This window comes from Catharus ustulatus, chromosome 1 (genome assembly GCF_009819885.2).
Source record: "Catharus ustulatus isolate bCatUst1 chromosome 1, bCatUst1.pri.v2, whole genome shotgun sequence".
In the NCBI taxonomy this organism is placed as follows: domain Eukaryota; kingdom Metazoa; phylum Chordata; class Aves; order Passeriformes; family Turdidae; genus Catharus; species Catharus ustulatus.
In genome coordinates this window covers 161,823,743-161,835,048 of record NC_046221.1, presented here as the reverse complement: position 1 = coordinate 161,835,048, position 11,306 = coordinate 161,823,743, and the positions used below count along the sequence as shown (strand labels likewise).

At 47.0% G+C, this 11,306-nt stretch overlaps 1 protein-coding gene across 2 annotated transcripts in view; it reads left to right on the top strand.

Moving 5' to 3' along the window:
* The first annotated feature begins 347 nt into the window (after positions 1-347).
* The window catches only part of TSNARE1 (t-SNARE domain containing 1), a 460,525-nt gene continuing 449,566 nt past the window's right edge, over positions 348-11,306 (top strand). For both annotated transcript variants that reach the window (XM_033071250.1, XM_033071242.1), the window contains exon 1: positions 348-417. The gene's annotated coding sequence lies outside the window, so the exon portion shown is untranslated. The remainder of the gene's footprint in view (positions 418-11,306) is intronic.

Below are 11,306 nucleotides of genomic sequence, written 5' to 3'. Positions count from 1 at the left end.
TTCTACAGAATAAACACCCCCAGCTCCCTCAGGCGCTCCTGGGGTTCCCTCCCGAGCAGGTGGAATGCGAGGAGGGGGAAGATGAGGAGCAGGAGGGCGTGGGACAGGGAACATCCCCGGGAGCGGCTCCTGAGGGGCGGCCCCGGGCCGCGCCCTGAGCAGGGAGGCGCTGAGGGGAGGTGGGCGTGGCCCCCTCGGGCCGTCCCCTCCGCCGATTGGTTGCCGGGTGAAGGGGACGGGACGCCGCCTCGCGATGCACTCTGGGAGTTGTAGTCCAAATGGGGGGTGCAGCCGGCGGCACCTGCGGGGTGAGGACTACAAAGATGGGGGGAAGGGCAGGACACGTGGTCGCGGTGGGCGGGGCCGCGGAGGTCACGTGATGTTTGGGTACCGGCGGTGACGGGCGCGCGGCGGCAGGTGAGGGGCGCGCGCCGGTCCCGCCGTGAGGACAGGGGGGTGACACGGGCTGGGAACGGGGGGACAGGGACGGCACTGGGGCTGTGGGACACGGAGATGGCGCTGGCCTGGCACTGGGGCTTCGTGTGGCACGGGGACAGGTGTGTGTGTGTGTGACATGGGGACAGGGATGGCCTGGCACTGTGTATGGGTGTGCGACATGGGGACAGGGATGGCCTGGCACTTCGCGTGTGTGGGACATAGGGACAAGTGTGTCTGTGTGATTTGGGGATAGGGCTGGCCTGGCTGTGTGTGACAAGGGGATAGTTGTGTGTGTGTGTGTGGCTTGGGCACAGGGCTGGCCTGGCACAGGGGCTGTGTGACATGGTGACATGGGCCTGGCACAGAGGGTACGTGTGTGACACGGGGACAGGGCTGGCACAGAGGGTATGTGTGTGACATGGGGACAGGGCTGGCACAGAGGGTATGTGTGTGACATGGGGACATGGGCCTGGCACAGAGGGTATGTGTGTGACATGGGGACAGGGCTGGCACAGAGGGTATGTGTGTGACACGGGGACAGGGCTAGCACAGGGGGGTGTGACATGGGGACAGGGCTAGCACAGGGGGCTGTGACATGGGGACAGGACTGGCCTGGCACAGGGGGCAGTGTGTCATATGGGGACAGTGTAACATGGGGACAGAGCTGGGCTGGCACAGGGGACAGTGTAACACGGGGACAGACCTGGGCTGGCACAAGCTGGGGGGCTGTGTGACATAGGGACAAGACTAGCACAGGGGAGTGTGACATGGGGACAGGACTGGCCTGGCATAGGGGGCAGTGTGTCATATGGGGACAGTGTAACATGGGGACAGAGCTGGGCTGGCACAAGCTGGGGGCTGTGTGACATAGGGACAAGGCTGGCACAGGGACTGTGGGTGAAAATGGGGCTGTGGCTGCTGTTGCACAGCGTTTTATGTGTGTGATGAGTGATTTGGGGACAGGGCTGGCTTTGCCCAGGGCTGTGAGGGTGCTGGTGTCCCATGTCACCGGTGACTGGGTGAGGATGGGATGTCCCTGCACCCAGTTTGCCACTGTCCCACAGCTGCTCACAAAGAAACCCCGGTTTATTTTTTTTCCAGCACAATGACAACATTGGGAACTCCTCCTGGGTTGTTACCTGCCAGATTTTGGCTCAATTTTAACCTCACAGAGGGCATCACTTTGTTTATTTATTATTTTTTTTCCCCCTTCCAGGCTAATTCAGAAGCTTGAGGGAGTGGGATGGATTTGGAAGTAGAGGGATAGGAAATAAATCCACTTTTAAATGCACAAAGCACCGCTTTCTGCAGTGGTCCTTGGCTGACTGCAGAAACTTTTTTTTTTTGGTTGCTTTTGTACTTGGAAAAGTGTTTGTGGTTTGAAGCTTTTAATAAAAGCTCCCCCGAGCTGTGGGGTACAATTAACCTCCGGCATCTGGCGCTGGAGTGGACTTTGCTGGGGAAACCTCGTGTTCCCATGGAAGTGCTCGCTGTCTTTGTGTGCATATCAAAAAGCAGAGGGTTTGGAAAGCTGAAAGCACGTTTCATTCTGCCACCAGCACGCTGAATACGCCCTGCAGACCCCTCTGCTTGTTAGCATTTGAAGTTTTCTGTCACATTTTGGAGCTTGAGGAGCATCCTTGTGTCTGGGAGTGCTGCAGGAACAAGGAGATGTTTGTCTGCAAATCGTTGCGTGGGGTGGTGGCCTCAAGTTTTGCTTTGTGCTTCGTTCTGCACAAAGGATTTAGGATTCAGCAGACTGAATCCTAAATTTTTACTAGCTGTGCGCTGTGGCGTGGGAAGAGTTGATTAAAATACGAGGGTTTTCCCCCACCCTTTTTTTTTTTCCTTTGTTTAGCAATAAGGTTGATACTTTATCAAGCATTTATCCCTTTTTCCAGGCTGGTTTTTCCCTTTTTAATGTGAGCATACAGTGCCCTGTCCTGCCCTGCTGGGCTCTGCTGTGCTCCAGGTGTCCCTGCAGGGGTTTCTGCTCTTTAAATCACCACTGGCTCAGGCCAGCTGCTGTCTGACCCCTTGATGCTCTCCTGCTCTGCTGTCTTCTCCAGCTGTGATGTCCTTTTCCATCTTATCTCCATCTCTGGGTATTTTCAGGAGTGTTAATCATAGAATGGGTTGGGTTGGAAGGGACCTTAAACACCATCCAGTTCCACCCCCCTGCCATGGACAAGGACATGTTCCACTGTCCCAGGTTGCTCCAAACCCCATCCAACCTGGCCTTGAACACTTCCAGGGATGAGGGAGCCACAGCTTCTCTGGGCAACCTGTGCCAGGGCCTCACCACTCTGGCAGTAAGGAATTTCTTTCTAAAGTCCAATCTAAGTCTACCCTAATTTAGCTCAATGACATTCTCCCTTGTCCTATCCCCCATGCCTTTCTGGAAAATCCCTCTTCTTTGTGTTGATGCAAATTCAGGCTTTTGAATCCCTGATGCATCAGGGCATTGCTGTCTGACCTTTGTTGCCTTCCTGCTCTGCCATCTTTGCCAGCTCCAGCATCCTTTCCCCTCTCATCCTCAGACTGATTTCTGGACTTCTAGGGTTCTAAATGTGCTGATTCCCACTTTTCAGTGGTCATCCACACAACAAATCACCCTTCTTGCATTCTCCAAGGCCTCCCACCTTCCTGGTTTGCTTTTGTTCATTAATGCAACTAAAAATGAGCTTGACCACTAATGCAGCTTTGATGGTCATGGGAGAGGCTGATCAGTGCTTGATCCAGGCTTCTGATTCCAATTCCATCCCTGTTTCCTCCTGTTATTGTGTCTAAAGCAAGAGTTACAGGGTGGTGAGGCAATGAACCAGGTTTCCCAGAGAAGCCCCATCCCTGAAAATGTTCAAGGCCAGACTGGATGTGACTTTGAGCAGCCTGGGATAGGGGAAGGTGTCCCTGCCCATGGCAGGGGTTTGGAATTGGATGAACCTGAAGGCCCCTTGCAACCCTAAGTGTTTTGTGATTCTCTGAGTTACTTAGTTGAGATTGGCTGAAGAGACTGGTAGAACAGAGATTTCAATATTAAAATATTTTATTCCCATCCTCTCTTGTGCAAGCAACCCCATTCATTTTCTCACAGCTCTCTTTATTTATTTATTTTAAATATTTTAAACCTCTTATCATTTACTCCTCATCACACAACCCTCTGGTGTGATGAGGTCTCTCTGCCTGCTCTGGCTCTGGAGAATCTTTACTGGGAGCAGAGGAGAAATAAATATTTGGTGTCTTGATAAATTTGCACATTGATATTACAGCTCTTAAAATGTAATTGAAAAGGAAAAAAAAAAGGAAAAAATAGAGAAGCTGAAAATGAATGAGTTTGTGCTTCCCTTTCCTTATAAATATATATAAAATGGTATTTTGAATTGCTGCTTCTTCTGGGATTTCAGGAATATTTAAATAGCAAGTGTGAAAGGGTAAATAATATCAAGATAAAAATAATTTCGTTTCCCTGCTTGTACCATAAACACATTCTGCTCGATGAAAGTGGAATGAACAGTTGAGAACTTTTAATTTAATTTTCCCGTCTTTATTATCCTCCTCTTTTCAGTTCACCTATTCGTGCAGTGAGCTGGGTGGCTCTCACTTGGGTTTTTATGGACCTTCCAAGGGTTGCTGATGCTTCAGAGGACTGGAAATTGGTGACATCTGAGGGTTTTAGGTGGGCAGGAGCAGCCTCTGTTTTATTTAGGGTTGGAGTCATCATTGTCATGGCAAAGGCTGCTTGCATTGGAAAGGAATTGTGTGTGCAGGTGTGATCCCAGTGAGGATGGATGGATGGATTTTGGGTGGATGGATGGATTTTGGGTGGATGGATGGATGGATGAATGGTTGGATGGATTTTGAGTGGATGGATGGATGGATGACTGAATCTTTCCACCCAGGGCATGGTTGGCCGTGTAGTTTGACCTCTGGTGTCTGGGCTGGGGCTGAACAGATTGAAGGCAACCCTGTGGAGAAGGACTTGGGGGTGCTGGTGAATGAGAGGCTGGACATGAGAGGTCTGTGTTCATCCAGAGCAGGATGGGCAGCAGCTGAGAGGGCTTTTCTGCCCCTCTCAGGTGAGACCCCACATCCAGAGCTGCCTCCAGCTCTGGGTTCCCCAGCACAGGAAGGACATGGAGCTGTTGGAGCAAGTCCAGAGGAGGCACCAAGGTGATCAGAGGGATGGAGCTCTGCTCTGGAGCCCGGCTGGGAGAGCTGGGATGTTCAGCCTGGTGAAGAGAAGGCTCCTGGGAGGGTTTAAATCCTCTTCCAGTGCCTCAAGGGGCTCCAAGAGAGCTGGAGAGGGACTTTGGACAAGGGCCTGGAGTGATCCAGCAGGAAGGAATGGCTTCCCACTCACAGAGCAGGTTTAGCTTCAATATTAGAAAGAAATTCCTTATTGTGAAGGTGGGGATGCCTTGGCACAAGTTTTCCAGAGAAGCTGTGGCTGTCCCATCCCTGGAAATGTTCAAGGCCAGGCTGGATGGGGTTTGGAGCAACCTGGGATAGTGGAAGGTGTCCCTGCCCTTGGAAAGGGGGCTGGAACTGGATGATCTTTACTGTCCCTTCCAGCCCAATCCATTCCATGATTCCAGACCATCACAATATGTGTTCTTTCCTGTGACATGATCCAGTCTAAATTTAATCCAGCTATTTAAGCATGAGTCTAACTCAGAACTGGAGTATAAGAGTCTACATCCACTATGGTGTTTGCAGGGCAAATGCTGCAAAACCTCCTCAGCAGCATCACCAACCTCTCATGGTGCACTGTATTTTGCAGAACACTTTTTGCCACGTGCAAATCCAAAATGTGGCCTCAAAGTGGCTCTGCCCTTCACTCCATGCTGAGTGCTCAGAAGGCTTCATAAAATACTGGTGCTCTTCTCCTACTGCAAAAGAGCCAGAAGTGTCTGGACTTTGCTGTCAGAAAGGCTATTTGTGGTTTTTAATAATACACTGTATTTGTCAAAGAATATGGTCAAGATAAGAATCCTACTCCCTGTTTTTTTTTTTTTTTTTCTTTTTTCTGCTTGCCTTGCAAATGGTGGCGTCTAAGATTAAAATAACGTTAAGAGTTAAATTAATCTGATTTAACACTTGCAGGGAGGTTTCTATTTAAAACTCTTTCTTCAAAGTGTCACTAGTCAGGAAATTCAGTAGGCAGGTGCCATCTCTTTGTTGCAGTGCATGGGCACATCTCTGCAGTGTTTCTGGTGATGGAAAAAATAGCATTTAACTAAAATAAAAAAGGGACAGGATGGATTATCTTTTTATCTCCTTTTTGTGTGTCCATTAGAAATGCAAAGATTGCACTGATGATCAGTTGCTTTTTAAAGATATCCTGAAGATTGGTACCAAAAAAATAAGAAGAAATGATGTATCAGCAGGTGTTTCTGAAATTTTTTTTCTGGGATGCAGAAAAAATGATGTGAGGGAAAACTCTCCCCAGGGCCATTTAGGTGTGTTAGCATCTGCTGGGATGCTGCAAGCAAAATCTGGAAAATATTTTCCAGCTTCTCCTTGAATGAAGTCAAACTTGGCTGCAATACCTATATTTACTGTTTTTATTTGATTTTTTGGTAAAATCCCTTTTTTGAAGTAAAGATGTTGAGTTAGGTGATGATTTCTTCGCTCTCTCTGTCCTCTCTTCTTTAAATAAAAGCAGAAAACAACTGCAAAATGTTTGATGCTCTTCATTGTGTAGCGTTTGTTTTGTTCTTGTTCTGCTGTCCCCCCTGCTGCAAAGCCAGACATTGCAAAAATAAGATTTTTTGAGGTTATTGAGGACTTTATTAGTTCTCTTTCTCCTCTCTGTGTACATTTATTGTCATTCTAGTCTTGAGTAACTTGGCCATGTATTTTTTTTCCCCTTGTAGGACTCCTCCATCATCTGGTGCATGGAGTAAAGGAGTGCAGGAGACAGCCGTGCTGTAGGATTTTATTCCAGAGCTGTTGCCATAGTTCTTATTTCTGTAAAATAAAACATTTTTTTTCCACGAGAGACTTTGATCATGCTGAAACCTGTTGCTTTTTTTTTTTTCCATTTACAATGAATCTTCTTGTGATGCTTCTGCGTGGAGGAGGGAGGTGCCTCCTTTATTTTTCTACATGTGAAAACCCAGGCAGATTTGGAGGTGTTAGGACCCAGATTTTTGGATTAACCCATTTCTTGGCTGTGTGAGATGCCAGAAACTCAAATATGGTACGAGGGAACTCCCAAACTTGCTATTAATGGCTGCTTTGTAAAAAATCCCATACACAACCAGGAATGCTATTTTTATTTCATCTTTCTTCCCCCACTTTGAAATTCCTTTATTTTTTTGTCATAGAACAAGGGGGAATGGCTTTAAGCTGAAGGAGCTGAGTAACCTGGTCTAGTGGAAAGTGTCCCTGCCCATGGCAGGGGTTTGGAATGAGATGATTTTTAAGGTCCCTTCCAACCCAAGCCATTCTGTGATTTTACGATTTACCGACACAGGACATCTCATGACTGTGACCACAGTCCTCATGCAATGGTGCTGCCTGCCTAGCTTGTGAGCCTCAGTTTTGGGGTGTCTTAGAGGAACAAAATCCTCTTGGGCTGTTTAGGGAAGATTTGGATGATGTCTCACGGGGTCTACAAGTTGTGGAATAGTCACTTTGATTTTAGATTCATTGGATCATAGAAGGGTTTGGGTTGGAAGAGACCTTCAGGATCATCTCATTCCAACCCCCTGCCATGGACAGGGACACCTTCCACCAGCCCAGGCTGCTCAGAGCCCCATCCAACCTGGCTGGGCACACTCCAGGGATGGGAAGTGTTCAGGATCAGAGGGAGCAGTGGTTGCAACTCACTGTAGGTAATTGCAATTAGTTTTGAGCTGAATTATTAGCAAATGCTTTGCAGCACCCCATGTCCCAACAGGGAGATGTTCACCATGCTCCAAGTTCTTCTAATTTTAGAGATAAAAATGATGCTGTGTATCTGGAGGTGGGGGAGGTTGATGAGGCTGGGTAACACTTTGTTTCATATAACCCTGTATGTGACAGAAATCCTTGTTGGAAGCTGCAGGTCTTGAGATTTTCCTTTGTGCAAACTGAATCAAGAGCTAAACCTTAACACAGCTTTTCACTATATTTTTCTCCACAAAAACAATTGATTTGTGATCCCTTGTGACACTATTCGCTTTCTAGACTCTCATGAGACCCTCCTAATTTCTAAAATACCTGATTTATACAAGTTTAGACATAGTGTTAGATAGCTTGAGATGTGATTTACCTTCCCCACATGTATTGATGTCTTCTGTTGTGTGCCTGGTAATCTCCAGCTGCTCCCTTACCCAAGTTCCCGTTGCTGCTGGGGTGACCCTAATGTCAGTCCATCAAATATTCTGCTGCAGGTTGTGGATGCTCAGTGAAAAAGTATGAAAAATTAAGCTTACAAATATATGACTATTATTAAATTAACAACTAATTTCTATTATATAGTGCATAAGACCATATATATATATATGTAATTCAAATATATGTAATAATACTGGATGTGGTGTTGTTTGCTTTTATGTTCTGTTTTTTTGGCTTTTGTTTTAAAAAATTGAAAATTTTAGTCTTTTCTCTGCCAAAGGTGCTATGGGGTTGATGTGGGCAGGGTGAGGCCAGGGTGAATACTCAGAGCTGTTCATCAGGGAAGTTTGTCCAACCTCCTGATTCTCCCTATCCTCTTACAGACCATCCCATGCTCTAAAATAGCTTTAAAATATATCCAGAGCTGCAGTGATGATTAAAAATCAAGTAATTTTAATAAATCTACTTTTAGTAATGATAAATATGGTAAAATTCTCAAATAATTTAAATAGTGGTGCTTAAATTGTGTTGAGGCTACTACATGTCAGAAGTTTCTCAGTGTCAAGGACCTTCAGCTTCCACTAACAGCAAGTGCTCAAAGATGGTACTAGGTGGCAAAACGTGGGTGTGGAAGCCTGAGAAATGCTGTCCAAAGCTTTTTGACACTTCTGCTTTAGAGAACAACCATGTGCTTTCCAAAGCTCTCCTAATTTCTGATCATGCACCACGGGGAGGTTTCATAGCTATGAGTTGTTTTGCTAAAATTGTGATGGATTCTGTCCCAGCCAAGTGCCCAAACCGGCCCCTTGGATAGATGTCTTGGCAAGTGGTGTAGACAGGATTGCAATATTTGTGTAAAACAGGACACTTTTGAATTTGAAAAAAACAAACTGGGAGTCTCACTACAGATATTTTCCTGTTGATCATCTTCAGAGCTGAAGCAGGTCTCATAGGATCCTAGAATGGTTTGGGTTGGAAGGGACCTACTTCCCAAACCCCTGCCATGGGCAGGGACATCTTCCATCCTAGGTTGTTCCAAACCCTATCCAACCCGGCCTTGAACACTTCTAGGGATGGGACATCCACAACTTCTCTGGTTTTGTGTCATGTGTCCCAAGCATAGGGCAGTGATGAGACTGGAATTCTGGTGGGTTGGGCTTTTTTTTTCCCCTCTTACTGGAATACTGGCAAATTATTTGTCATGATCTTCTTCCCTGTGCATATAAACCAAGGTTTACTTTTTTATTTTCTTTTTTTAAATTTCTATTTCTTTGCACATTATTCAAGTGTACCTTTGCTTCTTTTCATATATAAAGATATCCCACAGGCTCTGAAGTCTTTAGGCGTGCTTTTCTCTCTTAGGCCAGTTCTTTTCCTGCTGAACTGTGCTTGCCATCCTTTTAAAAATTAATTAGAATTTAAGTATAATCTTGGAAACAGAGTTGTGCATCCTAATCCAGTTTGTGAGGCACTTGAGCACAGAACATAGAGTGTGTGCAGAAAATAGTCTAGAGGTCCTGCTATCCCCAAGGCACTCATTACCTCTCTGCCTGTACTTCTTGGATTTGACCATCTCTTTTCCTTTCCTTCTTGGTGAGCCCAAAAAGAGCTTTTGAATTTTCCTCCTTGTCTGCTTTGTGGGCTTGAGATGCTGCTGGCTGCTTCAGCCCCATCAGGGTGTGAGATCCTCCTGCTGGGACGGTTTGGCTTTTGCTGCTTTTTTCCAGCAGCAGAAAATAAATTGCTTTTCAAAATTTGTGGTTCTTCCTGGCTTGGGGCAATAATCCAATTCCTTGGAACCAAGTAGGGGCCTGAAGGATAAGGGGATGAGTGGTCTCCACTGGTCATTTACATGCAGATCATAGGAGGGTCTGGGTTGGCAGGGACATTCCAAATCATCTTGATCCAATCCCCCTGCTGTGGGCAGGGACACCTTTCACTTGACCAAACTCATCCAATCTGGCATGGAACAGTTCCAGGCAGATGAGTCCCTTGGCTGCTTTCCTCTTCAAAAATTTTGGTTGATGGAGACTTATGGACTTTATGTCCTCCCTGCTCCTCTCCCACACCCCAGAGAGGCAGTCGGTTGTCATGAGTGGATGTCGTCTCGATGAACATCACCTCAAAGCCTTCCAGCATCATGGTAAATCCCTTGGTGTTGGCTGGACCAGTGTCTTCTGGTGGTTCTCCACCCTCTGTTTCCATTGACTCACCATACGGGGCAGACAGAGCCTGGTTATTTTTCCTGGCTGGCTGCAAACCGCTTTGCAAAGTTGTTCTCCTGAGCACACCAGGGTGACCTTGCACTCGCTGATTTGGTAGCCAGGCTTCGATGCTGATTCCCTGCGTGACATCTCATAAATAGCTCCAGTTCTCCAGTTTTCCCTTTCATTTCCCAGACCTGTTTACACCTTGCCAGAAATAATTACAACCTCTGAGCCTGGGGTTTGCTGAGTGAAGGGGAGGAGGGAAAGGAGAAAAACCTGCAATCCATGTTTTTCCGTGCGCTGTCGTCAACATGGTGCTGCCAGCGGGATTGGGATCTCCCTTCTGGGGCATGAATCAGGCTTTGCTCGTGTCTGCCCTGTTCTGTGCTTGAGAATTCTTTCCCTTCCTCTGTTCAGCATCATCTGAAATTCATATCCCAGCCGCTGCCTCCCTCACCTGCTTTATTACCTCTCAATGTGTTTTCCCAAGAATGTCTCGCACGCGGATAAACCTCTCCTGCTTCCCTTGTAAAACCAGCTCTTTCTCCTCTTCTCCTCCTCCAGCACCTGGGCATTTTTCCTCCATCCATGCAGAGCTACTTTCCTCCTCCTTGCCATGTTTTTTTGAACACCTTGGAGCCTGCACATCCTCCTGGAGAGGCGGGTGGATGCCATCGCTGCCGGTTTTGCATCCGAGCCGGCGCTCGCTGTGGTCATGTGTGGAGCCGGTGGGGAAGGCAGGAATATTTTTAGCCTGCACTTCTGTGAGCTGCTCAGGGGGCCGCCCACAGCAGAGTATTAAAATAATAGCGGGGACATTGGGTAAGCTCTGCAGCAAAATGTTGATATGCAAATTGCCATCTTAAGAGCAAACCTCAAGGCGATTTTTGGCAATGCATGCAAGGCTCCGGCGCGGTGTGTTTTGAATAAAGATTACAGCAAAGGGATTTCGCCTGGAGGCCAAGCTCGTCTCATCTATTCTGAAGCTTAGCAGAGCTGGTAATTCAGTGTTGGAAGCCAACAGGGTGAAACGTATGCACCTTTAAAAAGGTATTAGATTAGCATTGGCGAAACAAAATGTCACGTCACCTCTGTAACTGAAATTTCCAGGCTTGCACAAGCAATAAATTCGGTTGGATTTCATTTGCGAGTAGTTCCTGGGCACTGTCCAAGGAAGAGGTGGCACTGATGGCGGCAGAGTTGGTTTGGGAGGTTTTGAGGCATTACCTGGTTAAAAAAATGAGCTTGTGCCAGCTGATTCCACACTACTTTTACTTTTCTCTTCAACTTGGTGATGGACAGCTTGGCTGTTGGAAACCTTCAGTAGGAAATCAGATC